This window comes from Lygodium microphyllum, chromosome 12 (genome assembly GCF_053477565.2).
Source record: "Lygodium microphyllum isolate KBCC chromosome 12, Lygodium_microphyllum_v1.1.10, whole genome shotgun sequence".
In the NCBI taxonomy this organism is placed as follows: Eukaryota; Viridiplantae; Streptophyta; class Polypodiopsida; order Schizaeales; family Lygodiaceae; genus Lygodium; species Lygodium microphyllum.
The window spans coordinates 26,019,478-26,042,857 of NC_141146.1; the positions used below are offsets into that span (position 1 = coordinate 26,019,478).

General features: G+C 47.0%; 1 protein-coding gene and 3 pseudogenes across 3 annotated transcripts in view; 1 reads left to right on the forward strand and 3 right to left on the reverse strand.

Moving 5' to 3' along the window:
- LOC148027557 (protection of telomeres protein 1a-like) overlaps positions 1–23,380 on the forward strand; it is a 187,800-nt gene that overhangs the window by 151,751 nt on the left and 12,669 nt on the right. The gene's annotated exons all lie outside the window — the stretch shown is intronic.
- LOC148027559 (uncharacterized) lies at positions 9,033–10,458 on the reverse strand (annotated as a pseudogene).
- Positions 10,996–12,174, reverse strand: LOC148027560 (uncharacterized; annotated as a pseudogene).
- LOC148027561 (uncharacterized) lies at positions 14,581–15,345 on the reverse strand (annotated as a pseudogene).

Here is a 23,380-nt window from a genome sequence, read left to right on the forward strand (position 1 = left end):
ATAGGACAGACCCATCGGGGGTTTAACCCACTGGCTTCCCTCAATGGGCATACTTTAGTTATCTAATTAGCCCCTATTACATTTATGTGCAACATTTAAAAACAACTTCCTTAATTAAGTCTTTTTGGAAACACGATTCGTTAACGTAATCTTACGGCACTAACACGAAAATAATTTCAGGCAGGTTTCTTGGAAGTAAACTTAATGTGAGTGTTTTAGTTAAGATACAAGTCTTGTTCAAAAGGGACAATATCCACAATCCGTGAGGATGCACCTTATTTCCTTCAAGATTCCGCCCTTGCAGTAGTAATAGGGGCCCTTGAGAATCTCTATCCAGTCACGCAGATCGTTTGAGTAGGACTTGGAGACAGGGAATTTATAGCCAGAGCCCCCCCTGGCATCCAAGCGTCGTCCTACATTCAAACCGACCCGCGGAGAGACCTCTTGTGGCAGGTTCGGTCCACGTTCCCGTCATGGCTATTTAAAACTCCCTTGGCTAGGGTTGGCGGCCACCTGGGGGTGGTTTGGTGCATCCTCCAAAAGTTCAACCTGATTCATTATTTCCATTTTCTTTATGAGTTTAGGGTCATACAATCTGTTTACAAGCGGTGTTCCTAAATTTACAGGCACAAACAATGGTATACGCGAGTGCTCGGGACATCTGCTAAGGTGGAGTCCCTATCTTTGACGCTTAGCGTTTCTTCTTTTTGCGTTGATGGCAATTTCTAATATCCTCCGAGGGATAGGAAATACCTTCTTTCGGACCCTACTCCTATGTGATAGGAGCGAGCAATTATGCAATTGGATCTATATCCTATAGTTCTTGGATGGTAGCTATGCTAGCTTGCTAGCCTTTAGTCCAGGGTTCTCGTCTTGGAAAAATGACACTCGAACTCTCTTGCATTAACATCGGGTTGTGTCATGGTTAAAGGTGATGTCTTCAAGGTTGTTTCAGCTTTATCGAGGCCAGATGTAGAATAGAGACCAATGAGTGTTTTACTTGTCTCAAGGTCCTCCTATGAATGTAATAATAGTTTGGCTCATTTACCTTTAAACCCTAAATAGGTCGAGTTAAGCCCTATCCTTGCGTATATAGGATTCATCTCATTGAACTGCCCTGAGCAATTAAGTTTAGCTCTTTATATGCTCGTCCTATAACTATCTTTAAGATGAATCCCTAGTAGTGCAGCAATCCATGATACCACACAATCTAGATGCGAGTCCTTCATAGGACGATGATGCAATGCAGAGTTCTACTTTTGGGAATTTATTTCAAGGCACTTATGCAAATCATAAATAGAGACTTGTATTTTTCTTTTGTGCGAGGAACACGAAGTCATGAGGCCTAATGCAAGTGTGAGCTACGTCTCTCTAAAGGTTTATAGGAGCCTAATACTCGGCTTAGTATTGCAATGACCTAAACATACTTAACCGTTATCGTAGCAACTCATGATCCTCATGGACTTGATTCAAGCCTTTACTCCTATCTTTCCAATTTCACAAATTCCCCAGACCATATAGTACGATTTCCGCTTAATGATGACTATGCTTTATCGTCCCAAAAAATCCATTTTTAGGTTTCTTTTACCTTTCAAGCATGCCAATACTTGTGCATAAATCCAATGCACTACGAACACAATCAATAAAGTCCTTGATTTCAGTGTGCACAAATGTGAAATCTTTTGTGCAAGTTGTTCGTTCTAAGTCATGACAGAGTGCAATAAAACACAATTTCCAACATGCTTGAATGATGCAACCCAATTGGTGGTTAGTTATCATAAATTTTTGCCAGAATACTTCTCCCTTCCCAATGAAGTCGATCTACGTTTTTAAGAGTTCCCATTAAAATAAGATTTATGGGACGCACCTGGTTACCGAGTGTCGCAGTTCCTTGACCCGCAGCTGAGGCATCGTATAATTCGGCTTTTTCTTCGCGGCTACCCACCCAGGCTATAAGAGAGTTGACTCCTTGTGGAAGGAAACCGCTCATGAGAACCCTCTCAGAGAGGGGGAAGAAAAGAAAGGGAAATCTCGGAAGCCTCCAAGGAATAATTTCCCTCTGTCTCTCTCTCTCTCTCTCACTCTTTCTCTCACTCTCTTTTCTCTTACTCTCTCTTTCTTTTCTCTGACACACTCTCTCTCTTTTCTCTGACACACATTCTCTCTCTTCTCTTTCTCTCTCTCTCTTTTCTCTCACACTCTCTCTCTTGCCAGTAATACAATAAGGAAGAGTAGCAATCCTCATCCCCTCCTTCTCTACGCCTAGGGGCTTTTATAGTGTATTGTGGGGGAGGGGGGAAATGGTATGTTATGAAGCCCCCCTATCCCCATCAGGGCGGCCAGGTGGGTGGCCGTCATGCAGGGTATGGTCGATGCCTCCCCCCCTCCACGTCGTCTTGTCAGCACTCGGCAGTTGTTGTCCATCTCTGTAGCTCGTCCTCTTCCAGCAAGAGCTCCCCCATGCTTGCCCATCATCGCGTGTGTATAGGCCTATTTCATCTGTGTCAATCTCTTTGAGCATGGCATTATCATGGAGATAAAATTCACTTTGTCTATGTTTAGTGTGTGCATTGAAATTTCCCACCAATAATATGTCCCCAATGCTAGCTTATTTCATAGTTTCCTCATAAAGTACATCAAAGGGAGATCATCCCGTATGGCATAGGCTGAGTTTGCAATAAGAAAGTAGCATATTGCAATTAATGTATCTTGTAGTCTTCCTGTATGCATCCTAATCCATAAGTATCATGCATCATCATCTCTTTTCATTACCTATACTAGGCCTTGAGGTCTTTTTGGTGGAGTATGACACCCCTCTAGAGCCCCTAGTGCTTCCAGATTTTCTAGGTGTTGGACGGAATGCACTTTCCCAGCTGTATCCTTGCGTGTCTGGTAGTCAGCTACCTTTTCATTGGTGTGCTTCTATGTACATGGCTATGTGTATGTTTCAGAAGCTATCTTCAGAGTAACCAAAGTCTTAGTGTAGGGCTCCCATTACAATTCCATGTTGACTTTCTAAGTGTTTCATAGACCTCATATCATCATGCAGTCCTTTTATCATTGATGATAACCCATCCATCCTCATAAACAACCCTTTTTCTCTCTTTGTGTGCCTCCAGTACTTTCGGCATGTGCTCTTTGCCATGAGCTATATGTGCTGTGGTAAGATTCTCATCCAAATAAATGCTGTCACTTTCGAGGGCTCCCTCTTAGAGAGGAATGCCTTTTTTTTTCTTTGTGTCCCTAAAGCGAAAGATTAAACCTTGGACATAGAGTCCACTTTCCTCACTCTCCAAGTACTAACTATAGGCACATCTAAAGCCCCAATTTTGTTACCAAGTGTCTTAGCATCTTCTTGTGGATTGCTCTTCTCCTCCCATCCTTCTACTTGTACATGTAATACCCTAGCTTGTCTTGTGGCTTCTTCTTCCAAAGTAGCATTCGTTACCTTAGAGTTCAGTGATGTTCCGTTGTTCTTTTTCACTACCTCAATCCATGGGGTGGCCTCTTCTATCGACTTCTATGTTGTCTTTGCCACTTCTGCCCATGAGTGAACCTCTCTTTCACATCAGTGCCTCTTTCTCTTTTTGTAGTTCTTCTTGCATGCTTATTTCTTTTTCTTAAATGTATTCAATTCTTCCCTCAATTGCAAGATTTCAGATTTGCAAGCATCTAGCACTTTTTGCGTTTCAATTTTTAATGTCTGCATTTTGGACAACATTTACAATTTGCAAGCATCTAACAGTTTTTTGCATTTCAGTTTTGAGTGTGTGCATTTTGAACAACATTTGTGCTTGGAATTCATTTTTTTTCTTTTATCTGCACATCTTGCATTTTTTCCTTCTGTTATGCTATTAATTTGGCCTTGACCCGCTCTCGTATTTCTTTTTCGAACTCGTGTCTCATAATTCGTACTTCAGAGCGAATCATGAGATGAATTTCTTCTTACTTCCTTGCATTCATGGTGTGTGAGGTCTTTCCATGCTTATCAGATCCTTGGGAGAGGGTCTAGTCATGGACCCTATGGCCATGTCTTATACTGTGTGTTCCTAGAAGGGGTGTTGAACATTGCTTCCATGGACGGTTCTGCTTCCATGGACGATTAGATTCGTCTCGCAAATATTCATTTTCCATGGTTTGGTGCTTACATTTGACTGCATTATCCACCCCCATAATTAATTTTAGTCACACACTATGTGCAAGGCCACTCAGCTTGTACTTTGTACATGTCAAATCAGAGCGACATCTGTGATATCTGCTTTTTAGTGTATTCAGAACTGTGTTAATACCAAGGTCACCCGCAGTAGGTCACAATTTGATCATAGCATCAGACCATAGATATACATGAGTGCATTACTCTCACAGCAGTGTTCAGAGCCTTATTGTTGCATTCAAAATTCCAGATATGATTACTTGGTCACAAATTGGCTCACATCAAACCATAGATATACATGATCTTAGTCTGATGTCAATGTTTAGTGCCTTACTGTTGCATTCAGAATTTTAGATATGATTATTTGGTCACAATTTGGTTCACAGCATCAAACCATAAATATACATGACTGCATAGATGTACATGATTGCACTACTCTCATGGTAGTATTCAGTGGCTTACTGTTGCATTCGGAATTTCAGATATGATTACTTGGTCACTATTGCATTGCAGCGTTTCAGATATGATTAATTGGTCACTGTTGCATTCAGAGTTTCATACACAACTGTTGCAGGTCATGACTGTTCCAATGCTTCCACCTCAACGAGAGGTGTCACTGTCACATTTGTCAGAAGCTTTGTCGGTCACTACATCACGAGTCCTCAGACCATTTGTCAGAAGCTTCATTTGTCAGTGATGAGCCCTCAGACCATTCATCAGAAGATTCGTTTGTCAGTCACGAGCGCTCAGACCATTCATCATCAGCCTCATTTGTTGCCAGCTTCATTTGTCACCATTCATTAGAGCTTGGAGAAGAAGGGACGGAGCTTCATTTGTCACACTAGCATTCATCACCAGCTTCATTTGTCAGACCATTCATCACCAGTTCAATTCGTCAAACCATTTTTGTGTGAGAGAGAGAGAGAGAGAAAGAGAGAGAGAGAGAGAGAGTAGAAAAAGAAAGTAGAAAGTTATATTAACGTCTACAACAGGCCAAGTTGGCCTATGAGACCAAAATGTTGCATACAAAATGTCTGGGAGATTTCAAAAGTTCCAGTGAAGCTAACGTTTATGCTATGTTGAACTAAATTGAGTGGGTACAAAATGATATCTAGACTGGATACAATCTAGAGGTACTCCCAGTGCGGTGTGGAACTGCTCCTGGAGTGTTCATCCTAGGATGTCCCGCATGGATCGGTCTAACATGGAGAGACTAAAGCGGCGGGGTAGGGCCCTCCGATGGCGGCGTAGTATCCCTTGTATCTTCGACATGTGTCTTCTGTGGGGACGGGGGCCGGCAGGGCGTGGGCGCCGGGCTTTGCCTCTTGCTGTGGCTATTTCTAAGGTGGTCCCCCGGGGTTGGGAGGCCGGTTGGGCTGGTGGGGGCTCAGTGGTGGGGAGGGTAGCTGGTATTTGGTAGAATTCGTTGAGTGTGCGTTGGTTGGTGGCTCCTTGTCTTTGCTCCGTGGTTCGTAGGAGGTGGTCTCTGTGGTGTCGTATTTCCAGTAGAAAGAGCCCCAGGCATCTCTGGTCTTTGAATTCCATCACCTTGGAGAGTGGTCCGAATCCTTCGCTGAATAAGCAGTGGAAGTGTCCCCGGATTTCGTAGTACACTAGGCATCTACAGATATAGTGTTCCTCTGTCTTTGGCTCGAGATGGTAGAGCTAACAGATTCGGTCTTCTGGGGGGAGGGGGTTGGCTCCGTATCTGCCCATTTCGGCCCGTAGTTGGTGTGAGGATGTGCGGATCTGTCCGATGGCATTTCTGACCCCGTGAGACAGGTGTGTGTTCATGTAGCTTGGGCGGGTGATGAAGCCATCCGGGGAGATATGCAGGAAGTGCTCTCGGTAGAAAGCCTTCTTGGTTTCTAGTTTCGACGTGAGGGTCACCCATGTCCTGGCTGTGTCTGTCTGGATGATATCCAGTCTGATGATGCGATTCACCTGCTCTCGGTTGAGCTCCAGGTGTGGGCAGTCTAGGCTGTATTGTAGTGGGGGGAGGTGGTCCATGTGCAGGCCATGGAGCCGTAGCCAAGTCTCTGTTCGGGCATACTAGCACTCAGTGTCCCCTTATGTTGCTTGCTGTTTGGATGACTCCAGGGCGAGTCTGGGGTACCGGTGCCGGGGTAGGTCCCATATTCGGTGCAAGAAGGTCAGGGTCTGGAAGAGGGTCTCAGCCACGAGGGGCGGTGCCCCTAGCTTTGCGCGGATGATCTTGTGTGGTACGGAGGGCTTGCTTCGGATCATCCGTGAGATCATAAGTATTAAGGGTCTCTCCATCTGCTCCTATCCCTCATAGGTGGCCTCCTCCTTGGCTGGTCCTGTGGGGCCCTCCGCGTGTGGTAGAGATTGGACCCCCATATGGGAGCCCCGTATAGGAGGGATGGTGTGACCAAGGTGTCAAAAAGCCAGAGCTTTGTCCGGGGTTCCTGGAACTGTATGCGGGCACATTGGTTCTCCATTGACCCGAGGGCTGCATAGCCTCGGGTTAGTCTATCTTCTGCTGCTTTTCTCAGGGTAAATCTTGGTCCAGAGAATGTAGTCCCCAGATAGACGTATCTTTGGACCACGTCCACGGTCTCTCCGCCGTATGTGAAGGGGGATATCGACCGTCGGAGCCATTGGGTTGACGTGTTGAACACCATGATCTTGGTTTTCCCCAGGTTCACGGTTAGGTCTTTGTCTTGGCAGAAGGTCTGTAGTGCGTCCAGTTGGCGCTGTAGCCCTTCAGGTGTGCTGGAGATGAGGACTATGTCGTCAGCATATAGTAAGATGGGTATCAGTGTCCCTCCCAGGCTCGATCCCTCCTTGCCCAATCTATCTATGTACTCTGAGATCTCATCAATGTAGAGGCCAAATAGGGTGGGTGAGAGTGGGCATCCCTGCTTGACTCCAATGGTGCTGGTTATCTCCTTTGACAGCCCTCCTGGTGCCCGAACTCGGCCCGTTACCGATTCGTATAGTGCCAGTATCCCCCATCGCATTTCGATTGGGACCTCCAGTTCCTGTAGTCTCTGTGTGAGCCTCGCTCGTGGGACTGTGTCAAAGGCCTTGCGGAAGTCCATGGAGCAGCAGTACACCCGTCTTGCATGTGCTCTGCCCTCCTCTATGATGACTCTCAGTGTGAGGATATGGTCAAGGGTGCAGAAACCCCTCCTAAACCCTGCTTGTCCTGCCGCCCGATGTTGGTGTTGCTCTGCCCACTTACTCAGCTCGTGGTCGAGTATGGATCCATAGAGCTTGGCTAGTACATGGCCAACCATGACTGTTCGGTAGTTCGTGGGAACCATGGGGTCTCCGGTCTTGAGGATAGGTATTATGGTGTTGGCTGACCGGCTGGCAGGGAAGACTTCGCATAGGGCTCTGTTGAACATGTGTGCTAGGAGAGGTGCCAGTATGTCTCTGGCATGGGTCAAATGCTCTGCTACCAAGCCTTCGTGGTCTTGGGCATGGCCATTTTGGAGTCTATCAATGGCGTCTTGAACCCGCCCCGTGCTGAGGAATGTGGATAATCTGGGTTTGCTCCTTGGGGGCCGGGGTAGCTGGGGCTGCTTGGGTACTTGGTATAGTGAGGTTGCATATGCATGCCAAGTGTCCGGGGAGGTGATGGGTGTCTGGGCTCGGGGTTCCTGAAACGCCTTCCATGCCTCTCTGCTGTCCTGTCCTAAGAATAGCTGGTAGAATTCATGTTCCACTTTGGAGAGGTAGGCTCGTTTCTTCCGTCGCACTAGACGACGGAAGATCAAGCGTGCCTGTTTATACGTGTGTACTCCCCGTGCTTCGTCTTGTTGAAGATGGAGCCGGGTTTTCCTGCACTCTGCGTCGTACCAGCTATTTTGTGGGACATTCTTGTTCGGAGGGGTGGAGTGGGGGGATGTGTGGGGGAAGTATTCGGCAGCCGAGGTGTGTAGTGCGCCCGCCAACTGTGCTGTGACCTCCTCCAGGGGTGCGTGGGGGTCCATTTCCTGCAGGCTCCAGTAGAGATGGTCAGAATATGCTCTCGCAGTTATCCTGGTAAAGTGGTACCTGGGGAATCTTGGGGGGGGGGGGGGGGGTTGCTTGCTGGGGGGGTTAGGTCATACGTGCAGGTTATGTCAAATTGCAGGTAGGCATGATCAGCAGCCACTGCGAGTAGGCGAGGTGATATTTTATAGGACTGGATGTCGAGGATAAGTGATAGAGGGCCGAGGATATAGTCCACTGTGCTTGCTCCCAGTTTCTGTGTGGGTGCTTCATGTGCCCCCCGTCCGATGCAATTGGCCACGTGCTTGTGTGTGAAGCATGTGAGGGCCTCCGACCCGGGCCATTTGTCGAGACCGTTGAGGATGGCTAGTCCGTGTGCCCCCCCTAACGCCAGTAGGTGTTCACCATATTCGGTGCATTCAGCTGTGTCCTGTGATGCCCGGTTGAGTCCTATCTCCTCCGGTATATTAACGTCTACGAAAGGCCAAAATGACCTATGAGACCATGAGTTACAATCATGTGTATGATGGTACAACTGTCTGGGCAAAATATGTAGCACAAGCAGAATAAGAAAGGAAACTAAGTATGGCTGTGTGTAAAACATAGAGCTCTATCTAGTAACAATGAGCTCCAAAATGGTACAATCTCATGTGGGTATGGAGGGCCTAGCTCTAGCCCGAGCAAAAATCCCCTGTATCCGCCTATGAAGGTGTCGTCGGTGTCTGTGTCAAGGCCTAGGACGTTTGGATCGGCTAAGCTGAACAGCTCGATCACTCAGTACTCCTTGTCTGTGTGTGGACTGTGGCGGTGAGAGAGGCTCTCGTGTGGACTGTGGCAGTGAGAGAGGCTCTCATGTGGACTGTGGCTGTAATTGTATTGAAGTCTTCTGAGTCTCCTTTGCAAATAAGTTTGTGAGCTATCTGTGTGAAGGGCCTCGGTGTCCTAGAGCAGTTGTACTCCTGAGGCACATGTCACGAAGCCGTTGTATCTTGAGAAGAAAGAGGCCAAGGGATCGTTGATCGGTAAAATCCATGACTCTGGATAGTGGTCCAAATCCCTCTCTGAAGAGACAGTGGAAACGACCACGGACTTCATAATACACTGGGCAACGACAAATATAATGCTCCTCTGTCTCTGGCTCTAATTGGCATATCTGGCATACATGCTCCTCTAGTGGAATGGATCTATAAATGCCAGTCTCAATTCCTAGCTGATGTGAGGAGGTGCGCAATTGGCCAATAGTACATCTGATCCCATGGGAAAGGTGGGTGTCCATGTATCTCGGGCGAACAATAAATCCATCATCTGTGGTATGAAGGAAATGCTCGCGGTAGAAAGCCATCTTTGTCCCTAGCTCTTGCTCTGGTATCAATCATGTCCGCCTGATATCCAACTGGGTAAGATCCATCTTGATGATCTTGCGAATCTCTAACCTGCTCAGATCAAGAGATGGTGCATCAAGGGAGTATTGGAAGGGGGGTAACTTGTCCATGCTAAAGCCATGCATCTCAGACCAGGCGGACATCTGTGCATACCAGCATGAAGTATCACCCTCTCTAGCAAGTTGCCTGGAGGACTCAAGGGCCAATCGTGCATATCTCTGTTTGGGTAAGTCCCATAGGCTATGTATGTATGTGACCGATCGGGTGAGGGCCTCTACCACAATCGGTGTAGTTGCTAGCTCAGCTTTGATGATCTCATGTGGCACTGAGGCCTTACATTTGATCATCCTGGATATCATGGACACTAGGGGTTTCTCCATCGACCTCCATCCGTCATAAGTGCACCCTGATCTGCTACGGTGGTCAAAACTGGGCCCCTTATCTGTACTCCATAAAGTAGTGTGGATGTGACCACTGTATCGAAGAGCCATAGCTTGGTGCGGGGTTCTTGGAATTGCACCTGTGAGCACATCCTCTCAAAACCACCTAGTGCTCTGTATCCGCCAGTCAGTCTAGTGTCTGTTGCCTCTCGCATAGAAAAGGTGGGCCCTGTGAATAAGACTCCCAGGTATGTATAAGAATCCACATACTCCAGCTCCTCAGATCCATATGTGAATTTAGGTGCTGATCTCTTGACCCACTGTGGTGTAGTATTAAATACCATCACCTTGGTTTTACCAAAGTTCACTGAAAGTCCACTGTCCAAAGTATAGGAGTGTAATGCATCCAAGTGTCTCTGTAGACCCTCTGGAGAGTTAGCTATCAATACAATGCCATCTGCATACAATAGGAGAGGTATCCAAGTGCCAGCTCTAGTGGAGTTCCTTTATCTCCTTCCTGTGAAATATAATCAGCAATCCCATCAATGTACGGGCCAAATAATGTTGACAGAGGAGGCATCCTTGCTTCACCCCAATGGTGGAGTAAATAGGTGCTGAAAGGCCCTCATGTGTTTGGACTCTGCCCACAACTCTCTCATACAGTGCCAAAATACCCCAACTGAGCTCTTTCGGTACTCCCATGTCATGTAATCTATGTATCAGCCTGTCTCTCGGTACCATGTCAAAGGCTTTGCGGAAGTCCACAAAGTAGCAGTAGGTCTGTCGACCATGGGCCCTTCCCTCCTCAATGATCTCTCGGAGTGTGAGGATGTGATTGAATGTGGAGAAGCCTCTCGTAAAGCGAGCCTGTCCTTGTGCTCTAAGACCCCACATCTCTGCCCACCTGCTTAACTGATGCTCAAGGATGGAAGCATATAACTTAGCCAATGCATGCCCAACCATGATAGTTCGATAGTTACTGGGTAGAGTAGGGTCCCTTGACTTGAGGATAGGCACACTAGTGTTCATGCTCCAGCTTTCTGGTAGGCCTTCACACGTCTCTGTTAAACATGTAAGCTAGGAATCTAGCCACCAAATCTCTAGCATGGATCAAGTGCTAAGCTACTAGTCCATCATGATCTTGTGCCTTTCCTCTGCGAAGTCTGTCAATGGCCTCTCGGACCCTACTTTCTGTAAAGAAAGTGGTGGTCTCTGGACAAGGCTCAAATGGGTCAAGAAGAGGTGACTGACCCTCCACAGTATAAAGACTAGCTGCATACTCTTTCCATACAGCGGTGGATGTAATAGGTGTGGTCGGGCAGTGCTCTCTGAAAAGCCTCCAAGCCTCTCTAGAGTCCTGGCTCAAGAATAACTAATATAGGTCTCGCTCTAGCTGGACCAAGAATGTTCTCTTCTTCCACCGTGTGAGGCGTCTAAAGAGTATTTGTGCCTACTGGTGGGTAGTGGACCCCAGTGCTCTCTCTCTCTCTGTAGCCGTGCTCTAGTCTCACGGCACTCATCATCATACCAGCTGTTCTGAGGAGTCACTTCGGTGGAGGCTCTCTGTGTGGGTCGTGAGTGTGGGAAGGCTACACTTGCAGCGATGTGTAGGGCCTCACTGAGCTGCTTAGTCAGCTCCTGTAATGGAACGTTGGGGTCTGCATCATGTAAGAATTTGAGGATCTCTACCTCATAGATATCCTCTATCTCTTTGGAAAAGAGGTATCTTGGGTGTCGGTGAGCTGCTTGATGGGTCTACGTGTGAGTGAATTGGAGGTCATTGGTGAATGATAGGTAGGCATGATCCACTGCAACTCCGAGAAGGCGTGGGGATACTGAGAGGTCCTGGATGTGAGATGTCAGCATCGGTGGGGCAAGAACATAGTCTACTGTTTTGGCAGCGTGTCGGTGAGGATAACATGTGAAGGTGCCAGATAGGGGGTATCTAGCCATGCCATTGAGAATGGCCAACCTGTGTGCTGTGCCCATCTCCACAAGGTATCTCCCATATTCGGTGACTTCCCCCATATCCTGAGATGTCCTCTCCGGCTGTAGCTCTTACACATCCTGCTCGTGTAGCATCTCCTCAAATGCATCAAAGAAAGACACCTGATGGGAGGTTGTCCTAGCATTAAAGTCTCCTAGTAAGATAACCTCTCCCTCCTCCCCAAATATCCTCATCCAAAGCCACATATGGTGATTTCCCCTTGGGTGGGGCATATCGGGACGTCATAGGGGGGAAATAGCATATGGCAACATACAAAGTGCATTCCTCACCACGCACTCTCACCCACATGTATCTCGCGTGCTCATCTTTGTAGACTACCTGGATCATTTGTTGTAGCTCCTCCGTGAATAACACTGCCACTCCTCCCGACCCGCGATTACTGTGGTCTGTGCGTGTCTCCTTCCTGCAAGCTGACTCCCACCTGTAGCGTGTCACCCATGGAAGTTTAATATGTCGTCCCTGATGTGTCTCGGAGTAGAACACTATACCTCTCCCTCTGAATGTCTCCTCAAAAGCTCCCACATCCAATCGGAGGGCTCCATTACAATTCCAAACTACCACTGCAAGGCTGGTCCCATAGGTCTCACACCGTCATTTGTGGCGCCTCTCCATGATTACCACTCATTTTTGATTCGGCATTGGGCATCCATGGGCATGTGGCCCGTGTGCGTGGATTGGTCTTATGGCAAATCACGTCTATGATGTCAGCAGACCTGGTCCTTTAGGACATTGTTGCTCCCTGGCTTGCGATTGTTCGCTCTACTCCAGCTGTTCTTTCTGTCAGATTTATTAGAGTTGATTATGTAATAGGTTGTTCTGAGAAGCTTGCACACATCTTGTAAATTTCTACAATGACAGTGTGAGAGAGATTGAGTATGCTGACCTGATGGTTTGATGTAATAGCATGTAAGAGATACAGTGAGAATGTTGACTTGATGGTCTCATGTAAATATTTACTACTTAATTCAATTATCTTTATGGAGAGAGAGAGAGAGAGAGAGAGAGAGAGAGAGAGAGTTTTTGTTTCACTTCTTCAGATTCTGGGGATGCTAGCACAATTGGACCACTCGGAATGCCTTTCTCTTTGATTCCGCCTCTAATGTACCGAAACACATTGCCCGGCTTAAAGGTCTCTTGCATTGGCAGATAGATCTCATTCGGCACTCGGACTTGCTCCCTCGGGAGGACTTGCTTACCTGGCATATGGCAATTTCCTCTGGGTCTTTGCCATCACTTGTGTAACTTTTGTGTGGCTTAGTATTGGGATCTTACACGTTGGCTTAGAGCCCTCGTGTATCTTGTAATCATGGAAACTTGTACTCTTTTTTCGTAATTAATACAATTACCTTTTACGAAAAGAGAGAGAGAGAGAGAGAGAGATTAACATCTTTTGAGGCCAAAATCAGCCGATGAGACAAAGTCATGTACAATGTTGATCGTCACTAGACATCAAAATATGATGTGCTGGAAGATGGTTAGTGATATACTGTAATAGAAGCCAAGGTGGCCCACAAGACAAAATAGTGCTCATGTAGGGATACAATGGGAGGATGGGACACTACATGTCTAGCTGTGTGGCTGACTGATACTCATATATGTAGCTCCATCCAGTTAGGATTGGTGGGTAGAGTATGCCATACATCCCAGACGAAATAGTATGAGGGTAGTATTTGGACTGGGCCCTCAACGGTGTTTGCTGCTGCTCATGTTGCTGATGGATCTCCCTTCTCTCTCTTTGATGTAACATTTGTGTTTGGTACCCCTTATATGCATGCGCGGCATGCTGCTCTGATCTCCTCAGTTCTCTGAATTGTCACACTTCTTTATGTATATGCCGTCTGTGTGTGGTCATTGTCTTGAAATCACTAAGATGTGACTGACGCCCGCCTCCCTATGTAGTGTGAACTTGTAGTAGTGATATGTGCAACCTGTGAATCTCAACTAGGAATTGGCCCAAGTAGCGTTGGTGTGGGGACTACATAACTAGTTTGAGCGAGATGTTTCCTCCAAATAGTGTGGGGTATCTAGCTTGGACTGTGCTATAGGACGGGCATCGTAGATGTAGTGCTTCTCGCTCTCCACCTCCTACCATAATTTGAAGATCTGCTCAGCTGTAGGGATGTGGTCTGGTCTCCTGGTCTCAATCTCGAGCTTATGAGAGGACACCCTAAGCTGGCCAACGGCTACCCACCTCTCATGTGGCATGTATACATCTAGGTATCTAGGTCTCTCAATGAAGCCATCCATGGTAGCCTTCATGAAGTGGTCTTTGTAGTAGGACATCTTCAAGGGAAGGGGCTGCCCAGGTAATAGCCATGTATGCTCTATAAACTAGTAAAGATCGTGTCAGATGATTGAGTTCCTTTCTATGTGGGAGAGGTGGTATGAAGGTGGAGTCAGGATCATACTAAAAGGGGAGGAGATGGTGCATGTCGATCTCATATCCTATAACCCATTGCTCGACCAGTGCATACGATGAAGTCTCTTGCTTGAGCTAACTGCCTAGTGGCCGCAAAGGCCCTGCTTCGTAGTCTATCTGGATGCACATGTGTGAGAGAGGATGTATATATGTATATGTATATGTGTGTGTGTGTGTGTGTGGAAGGGGTTGCTTGGGTGATAGCCATGTATGCTATATGCACAATTGGTAGAGATCTTATTGCATGAGCAATTTCCACTTCGTGTTGAAGAGGTTTATAAAGAGGGAGTTAGGATCACATTGAAAGGGGGGAGATTGTCCATGTCTATCCCATATCTTGTAAGCGACTGCTCGACTTGTTCATACAATGAAGTCTTCGGTCTTGCCTCAGCTAGTTGCCTAGAGTCCTCGAAGGCCCGCTCAGGTAGTCTATTTAGATGCATGTCACGTACTCAAGATATGAAGTTGATGGTCTGAAAAAGGGCCTCCATCATCATGGGGGTTGCAATAAACTTGGCTCTAATAATCTGATGTGGTACTGATGGTTTTTTGCGGATCATCCGTGAGAGCATAATGATTTGTGGTCTCTTAATCTATGTCCACAGGTATGTAGCCAAGCCCGGGGTCCAAATAGGTGCAGCATACATCATGGCTAGTGTGATCAGCGTGTCAAATATCCATCTCCATGTGTGAGGCTCCTAGAAGTATGCCTGGTCACACTGTCTCTCCATCATGGCCAATGTTGCGTACCCTCGTGTGGGTTGGTCTCTTGTTGCCTATGCTATGGTGAATCTCCTAGCAGATGTAGTGAACATGATCCCTAAGTAGATATATGAGTCCACAATCTCTACCTGTCCAACTGCTAGAGTGAAGATTGATCTCGTCCTTACTGGGGCTGATGTGTGGAAGATCAAGATCTTGGTTTTCCCAAGATTAACCGTCAATTCAGATTGTGTACAAAAGTCATGAAGGGTGTTGAGATGTTATTGTAGACCCTCTTGTGATTCAGATACTAGAACAATATCATCAGCATAAAGCATAATGGAGACAAGTATGCCTGCTATCTCCACCCCATTGCTGCCTCCTTGTGTGATGTGGTCTTCTATCTCAACCTGCAGACTTGCACGATTTGCACATCCAAGACCAAGGACAGGCATGACAGATAGTGGGTGGGTGTTACTTTTAAGACAGACAGGGAGGAGCATGTTAATGTCCTGATGGATTATGATAGAGAGAGAGCGAGGCATAGCTGGACATGAGGAATGCGTCCCTGTACCATCCGTGAGTATAGGTTGCCACCTGCATGACCTTGCACTCTGACTGCCTACTACAAGTCACCATTTGTTGCCCTAGTGCCACTAGTGAGAACCATAACCACTGAGCTGGTGTGACTAGTGTATCAAATAGCCATCTTTGTGTGTGAGGCTCCTAGAAGTGTGCTTTGGTTGCACTCTCTCTCCATTAGGGCCAATGCTGCGTACCCTTATGTGAGTCGGTCTCTGGCTGCTTGTGCCCTGGCGAATCTGCCAGCAAATATAGTGAAAGTGATTCCAAAGTAGACATATGAGTCCACAACCTCCACTTGTCCGGCTCCTAGAGTGTGTCAAAGATGCGGATCTAGAGCGTGGCAAAGCTATGGAGGCTGGAAGGTAGAGACTAAACTCATGATGACATAGACAAAGAAGAGACAATTGTTACACAAGTGAATTAGGTTTCAAGATTTGAGACTTGAACTCATAAAGACATTCTTGTGTATTAGACAGACAATGACAATGACACTAATTGAAAGAGGAAAGCATCATGATATTGTATTCATCTCATATGAAAGTGATAGTCAAGTACAACAATATATAGAGTTCTTTGGTAGCACTTAACATCCACTGTGCATATGGGATTTTGTCTCTGTTCCTAGAATGGACTGCATCTTCCTAGCCTAGCTGTCCTATACAAAGGGACTAGAATAGGTGTGATTGCAAGTATCTCAACACCCCTCCTCAATCACAACCAAAAGTACAAAGTGTGTAGAGGCTGTAGTAAAAGCAACACCTGCAAAGTGTGGGCACACCATAAACATGGCAAAACATCAGAGGCTGTCGCAGAAAAGGCTTAAGTGTGGGTACCACAAACATGATGGACATCCAGAGGCTATAGCAGGGGCCTTACAAAGTGTACAGAGGCTGTAGTACAAGGATAACTGAGGAGTTTTACAAGTTTATTAGGACTAGGAAACACAAAACTAAAAAAGTCTATCTGAATAGAAGGACTGATGAGGTTTGTCCTTCTCCTGGTGGTCTTCTTCTTCTTCTTCTTCTTCCTTTGCTCCATTTTCTTCTTCTTCTTGGACTGCAACTAGATAGGCCTTTTGGGACCTCTTTCTTGCGTGGTAGAACTTCTCGGTGTGTCCGGTCCTTTTGCAGAAGTCACATAAGAGTTGGTCCTTCTTGCCTTTGTACCTGTTACCAACATATAATGCATGCTCATCTCTAGAGGTACTTGGTTCTTCCTTAGTTTTTAGCTTCTTTTCCTCTTCTAATAGTGATGCCTGGATATCAACAAGTTCAGGATTTAGCATGTTGATTAAAGTTATTGATACATTATTATATTCAGGAGGCAAACTCTTAAGTAGAACACCAATGCAAACATCTTCTTCCATTTTAATGTTGATTCCTGCAAATTGGGTTAGAAGTCATTCCATGTAATTTAGACGTGTGGCAAGTGATGTGCTAGACTTCATTTCAAGCTTGAAAAACTCAATTAGGAGACCATACTTTGACGATTTAGACTGTGCATCGAACAAGGTGTCAAGTCTCTTCCATGTATCCTGTGAGGTCTCACAGTTATCCATATGGTGGATATAGCTGTCGTCTAGCTCCAGTTTGATAATGGCCTGGGCTTTGTCATCATTCTTTTGCCAAGTAGCTGCAAGGTCCGTATCTCGAGGTTTCTTCTCTTTGCCATTTGTGATGGCCCAGAGACCCTTCTTCATCAAGATGAGCTTGATGCGGGTTTGCCAGGTTTGAAACCCAACTCCCTTGAACCGAGCTGTCGGTGAGTCTTTTCCCATGCTGGAGAGCTGGAGCAGCAGCAAATCAGCTCCAAGATTCTCAGATTTTACAAGTGAAAGAGCAGATTATAATGTGTCAAGAGACACAAGTAATGGTAGTGTGAAAACACACTATGTCCGACTTGATGTTGAGCTTGAATCTTCCTGTTCGGTTCTTCAATCCTTTGTCGATCTTTCCAGGTTCTTCCCTTCCTTGATTTGATGCTGGGACAATAGATCTGAGTAACAAATGCTTCAGCTGATTGAGAGGAAGCAAGAGCTTGAAGTGAAGGAAGAAGCTTGAATTAAAGTGGCTATGGTGGCTTGGTCTTCAATTCTTCCAAATGTTCAAGATCTCCCCTCCTTGATGATTTGATGGGAAAGTTGATCAAATCAGAGTGGCAAGGGCTTTGTTGAGTCCTGAGGAGAGAGAAACTGATGGATTTTTGAGCTTGAAGATCAAAGCAATGGCTGCTTGAGTTTAGGGTTCCTGGATCCGACTGTTTTTTCCACTGTAGCAGCTCGTAGAAGTAAAATTTTTAAGAGCCCTCTTAGCTGGAGTTGGCCCACTATATGGTCTACTAAAGCCCCATAAAAGCCCCTTCAATGGCCGCCCCTATGCCGAGCTACAGCAGGTCGTTTAGACATCTGCGAAAAACTGCGCGAGTTTGGGGAGATCAACAATGACGAGCCGTACGATGCACAATGTTGGTGCTTTTCGTGCTGGGCAGTTGCGCCTAGGAGTGCAGAAGATATTCTCAGAAGAAAACGTAAAGAGATAAGGACTGTAGAGAAAGATATGGAGGCTCCAAGTACTGCAGGTCTAGTTTGGCTATGGTAGACACAGGGCAGAGATTGAGAAAATTGTCAATGCTGAGTTATGGAGCGGCCAATGTCAAGCTCTTAAGTGATACAGAGAAGCCTTGGGAGTCAAGGAACAAATGTCCAGAAGAGAGCAGGTTGAGATATGACTTCTAGAGAAAGATCCAAGAGCTTGAAGCAGGCAGGGTGCAGGCTGGCTATGGCTGCCAAGGAAGGTCAAGTAGAGATGGAGGTGAGAAATGGAGCCATGAGCTGACCTGAGGTTAAGATGAGCTGAGAGAGAGTAGAGGAGAGCTAAGCCATGCTCAGCTGAGCTCTAATACCATGTCAAAGATGCGGATCTAGAGCATGGCAAAGCTATGGAGGTTGGAAGGTAGTGATGACATAGACAAAGAAGAGACAACTGTTACACAAGTGAATTAGGTTTCAAGATTGAGACTTGAACTCATAAAGACATTCTTGTGTATTAGACAGACAATGACAATGACACTAACTGAAAGAGGAAAGCATCATGATATTGTATTTATCTTATATGAAAGTGATAGTCAAGTACAACAATATATAGAGTTCTTTGGTAGCACTTAACATCCACTGTGCGTATGGGATTTTGTCTCTGTTCCTAGAATGGACTTCATCTTCCTAGCCTAGCTGTCCTATACAAAGGGACTAGAGTAGGTGTGATTGCAAGTATCTCAACAGAGTGAAGACTGATCTCCTCATTATAGGTGCGGATGCGTGCAAGATCAAGTTCTTGGTTTACCCAAGATTATGGCAATCCATGTTGTGTTTAAAAGTCATGAAGGAAGTGGAGATGTTGCTATAGATCCTCTTGTGGTCCAAAGACCAAAACAATATTGTCAGCATAAAGCATAATGGAGACAAGTATACCTACCATCTCCACCCAACCACTGTGTCCTCCTGTGATGTGATCTTTTATCTTGTCAATATAGAGACCAAAGAATGTAGGGGGGAGAGAACATCCTTGCTTCACTCCAATGGTGCTAGAGACCAGGTCTGAGAGTCCTCCTTGGCATTCTTGCTTCACCCTAATGGTTGAATGTACAGGATTTGAAATGCCCCTTGGTGTTTGTACTCTACCAATGATCCTCTAATACAATGTCGGAATTCCCCAACTAAGCTCCTTAGACGCTCCCATAGCATGTAGTCTATGTATCAATCCATCTCTCGGTATTGTGTCAAAGGCTTTGTGGGAATCCACGAAGCAACAAAAAGATTCGTCAGCCATGAGCTATGCCCTCCTCAATGATTGCTCTAAGTGTGAGGATGTGATCCAATGTAGAGTAGAGTAGCCTCTCCTAAAACCAGCCTGTCCGTGTGCTATGAGCCCCCACATCTCCACCCTTCTGCTTAACTCCTGCTTAAGGATGGAAACATATAACTTAGCTAATGTTTGCCCAACAATAATAGTTTGATAGTTAGTAGCAACCACTTGCTTATACAATGCCAAAATTCCCCAGATGAGCACATACAATTCCATAGTGACCTCGATGAGCTCTCTAGCTACGCTAGACCATGTAATCTATGCATCAATCTGACTCTTGTGTTTGTCACATTTTGAATGCTCTTGAGAAAAGGCTGCCTGTGGCATTTAGCCATGTCCATAGAGAGTTGCCACGGTTTGAGTAGCACAAAAGGATAATGCTAAGGTGGGTGTACCCAATAACTGTTCTAAAATGAATATCCATCATAAGTTGTCCACTTCTTAGTTAGTAGCTCAAGCTCCATCTCCCTAATGATTGCAACATGAGCAATCCCATTGGATCCTTTTAATCCAGGTGAGATATATAACATTTTTATTTTAGTTATATTTTATACATCATATGACACACAAATAACAAATTTTCAGGTATTTTGTTATATTTTTCAAGTAGATTGAGTTATATGTGAAAGGTTTAGTAGGAGATCCTTAAAAGGTCCTGCGCATTGCGTCGCGCTACTGCTGTGCTCCCCCCGGCGAGCTACCCACGTACTATCCACCCCCACCCTGTTGTTTCCCCCCACCAGGCAAGATCTTACGTCAGCTCTCCCACTTGCCTTGCTTCCCCCTTGCCTCCTCTACACTACGGCCTCGTCTGGCTAGTGCATTTTGCGAGCGCCCGCTAGTCAAACACCTTGCGCATCATCCTCTCTAAGGAACAACTCTTAGCCGTCCATGCCACAGAGCTAGAGTTGAAAGAAAGAATGATTTTTGCTCAGGTCGTAGGACACTCCCTATCTAGGGCGTAGCTTTGGGATCGACTTCACTCCACGCTGCGCATTGGCACAGTGCAGATTGCGGAGGCAGTTCTCATGGGTCAAGGGATCTCTGTGGAGACAGCTCGTGAGCTAGTGGATAGCTCACTGTATGTCTCCACGAAGGGGATTGTTTACATGGTTCCTTGGTACAGTGACTTCATAGTGGAGGCATTCGCGCTCCATAACAGGTTTCTTAGACATCTGGTCTCCTTATTTTTCCCTTGATTGGCAGTAGAGTATTGCCAGTCAGTGGAGGACTTTGGATGGCTCTTCGGCATAGTTCTTCTTGCCTTCTTCGCGGATGCAGTGACAGCCGTAGGAGTCCCAAAGGTACGGGTGGCTATGAGAGATACAAAGAATATACCAAATTTTCTGGAGATTGAGGCATGCAGACACTCCTTTAGGCAGCAGGTTATTGTGACTGGGCAGCTAGGGCAATGCCTACGATGCCATGACTTTGGGCATCAAGAAGTAGATTGTATGCGCTTCGGAGCCAAGGTAGCTTCGCCGATAGGCCTACAGGTGGACCCTGAGGGTTTTACATGGGTCTAGAGACGATAGAGAGGGAGACGGCAGGGGGGGCTGCAGTCAGCCCCTTAGACACAGCCATAGCAGCGGGGAGCAGGAGGGCAAGCAACGACGGACCCCCGGCAGAGCACCCCGCAGCCCCCTTCTCGGTCGTCCTACCCGGCAGGACCAGAGACCTCCACATCCACCACCCATGGAGGTGTCATAGGCTGCCTCACTCGAGATTGAGGGGCTGCAGCCCCCACAACACCACACCACACCACACCACACCACCCCCCTCCTCTCTCCCACCCATTCCCAAAGGAGGTGATGAGCCCTGTACACCTACATCCTCCCCTCATTAGCAGCCTAGCCACCCCCTCCGACACAGCCACCAGCTCATCTATCCCTGTTGCCCGTCACATTTTTGTGAGACAAGCATGGCTGCTACCACTAGAGTTTTTTTTGCAGTGGTCCGTGGTCCTATTTGAGGGCAGTGGAGGGCAGAGGGTTTCCACTACCTTCGGAGGTGGGGATCTTTGTGGTACGCAAGTCAAGGAGCAGCAAGGTCCATTTACTAGCACTACTGGATGGACCAAACTATGCTTTCTTCCTTCAGACCCTCACTCAGGAGACTGGACGATGACATAGATAGAGGAGGTGAAGTGTTAGGTGGCAGACCAGATCTTCCAGTGGATGGGAGGACTAGTACTCTTTTCCCAGCAGTGTCCAGGTTGCATGATGGACATTAACTGGTGGGTTGGTGCCGAGGTTCCACATCTGAGCATTATCTTTTGAGCCCCTCCAAAGTGGAGAGCATCGATGGATGTAATCGAGTGGCCCCTGGCACAGGCTGCCTGTTTCTACCAGTGGATAGAGTCATGCTGCTCAGCCTGGTTGATAGATGCCCTGGTGGTACAACGTGAAGGTACCACGGGGGAATGGAGTTCACCGTCCAGGCTTGCGGCAAAGCATATTTGCATGCCACATAGCTCTTCTTCTTCATCAGCAGCTTCCACACCGAACAAATGCCTGTTTGGTTAGTCACAGGTTTTCCTATGAGTCTACATCTTGCATCCTGGAATGTGAATAGCCGCCACTATAGTGGGGCATGTGGTTCTAGGAAGTTGATTGTTCGGCACAAGTTGCAGCGTGTCCTTGTGCCGGACGGATTGACATATTACTTCTGCAGGACCCTAAGCTCACCCCCACCTAGGCCCATTGGGTAGGGAAGGTACTCTTAGGCAGTTCATACACGTATTGGGAGTATGGCATCGGTGCCCACGGCAAGAGTGGATGTGTATGCACCTCTTTTGGCCCGAGCCTCACTGCTTGTGTACGTGACCATGGGATGATTGTGGCAGGGAGGGTTCTATGGATCAGATTGGATATTGGGGACTCGTGCCTTGGAGTCCTCAATGTTTATGCCCCTACTGAGGTTAGGGCACGCAGCAGATTTTGGGTGGAGATCACAACAGGACTCCCAGAGGTGGACTCATGGATTGTTGGAGGAGACTTCAACAACCTGGAGGCCTTAAAGGACCAGCAAGGTAGAGGTAGAAGTTACCAGGGTATGGTAGGGGAGGAGCAGGAGGCATGGGAGGTCTTCCTCCTCGCAGTAGGAGCACCTGATGCTTGGAGGGACCTAGCTTTCCATAGGAGGGAGAGGTCATTTGACTTCTCTTGGAGATGCAGGTGGCTAGGTTGCTGGAGCTACTAGACAGGTTCTATGTGGTAGAGTGGGGGTGCTCTCGTGGAGGCCAAGTAGGGAAAATGGCCGGCACCACTTTGTCTAATCATTGCCCGGTTCTCCTGACACTCGATGCCCCGATTTCAGCCCTAGACACACAATCCTGTCGGATCCTTGAGTCGATCTACAGGAGGGAGGAGGTGAGGAGGAAGATTGAGCAACTCTGGACCAAGGAGTGGGACAGAAGGGACCGGATGGCAGAGGAGGTTGTAGAGGTCCTAGCTGAGTCGAGCAGGATCTGCCAGGAGGCAGCCCTACAAGCAACGTAGCAGAGCTAGGAGGAGAAGAGAGCACTCCGGTGAGACCTTGCAGCCACCCAGAGACTACTCCAAGAGGCACCAAGGGATCCCACTCTCCACGCATAGGAGGTGCACTCATGGGCAGCCCTCGCCGGCCTCAAGGAAAGGCGCTCGGAGTTTTCCTTCTGTACCTCAGCAACCTTTTGGAGTACGGAAGGGGGACACGATGTGTAGGGAGTTTTTGCAGGTGCATCAGCCTCGCACATCAGGAGATCAAATTCGTAGCCTCTGGGATCAGTATGTGAGGATTCGCTCTAGCCTAGATGAGGTGATGGAGATTGCCACATTGACTATTATAGACACCTTTTCCAGTAGGAGGCAGTCTCGGCGAGAGGAGAGCATTGTAGACAATAGGTTTGGGATCACATCCCGTCCCTTGTGACAGAGGAGATGGGATG